Raw genomic sequence first — 980 nt, 5'->3', positions numbered from 1 at the left:
TAATGATCTACGTATAACCCCCTCCCTGGGGGACAGACAACAGAAAAGTGGTTGAAGGGAGACATCAGACAATGTAAGTCATGAAAAAAAAATTATAAATTATCAAGGGTGAGGGAGGGAGGGAGGGAAGGAAGGAGGGGAAAATGAGGAGCTCAAATAGAAAGCAAATGTTTTGAGAATGATGAGGGCAACAAATGTACAAATGTGCTTGACACAATGGATGGATGTATAGATTGTGATGAGTTGTACAAGCCCCCAATAAAGTGATTAAAACATGTTTTTCTTCCTAATACAAAAACTAATGTCATAACTTGCAGAACTTTCTTTAACCACAAAATCATGCCAAGGTGAAGATACCAAGCAAAATTAAATGTATCCTTTGCTATTTATTTAAAATTTTTATTGTCTCCATGTACTTTAAGGAAATAGTGCTTATCTTATTTCAAATACATTTTGTTTTTCCACTGAGTCTATTCATACAAATCTGAAAAGTGATCTTATTCACTAACACCTACTTAAAGGGGGGAACGAGGGTGTGTATAAAACTTGATGAAATAATTGAATAGACTTATAAAACATTTTAGTAGTTTTATTGATAAAACATGGCTTCCTCAACAATTTACATACCACAGAGAAAAACCGTGCTCGGATAATGTAGCTACCATGTTAATTCAATGATATGACATAATATGGTTTCTATCTTTCTTTGCTTTTATGTTTTCTCATGTTTTAAAAAGCCCTAGTGGTAGAAAGGTTACGAGTTGGGCTACTAATCACATGGTTGGCAGTTTGATACCATAGCTGCTCCACAGCAGAAAGGTGAAGGTTTCTCGTCCTATGAAGAGTTAGTCTTGGAAAATGCATGGGGGCACTTCTACCCTGGCCCATAGATCGAATTGCCTTGATGACAGTGAGTTTGGTTGGTTTGGGGTCTTTTTAAAGAGTTGCCCATATTGTCCTACACATGATATGCCATATTT

The sequence above is a fragment of the Echinops telfairi genome, unplaced genomic scaffold (genome assembly GCF_000313985.2).
Source record: "Echinops telfairi isolate 266 unplaced genomic scaffold, ASM31398v2 ScPeMD7_23;HRSCAF=83, whole genome shotgun sequence".
NCBI lineage: Eukaryota > Metazoa > Chordata > Mammalia > Afrosoricida > Tenrecidae > Echinops > Echinops telfairi.
Note: the sequence above shows the minus strand (reverse complement) of the source record.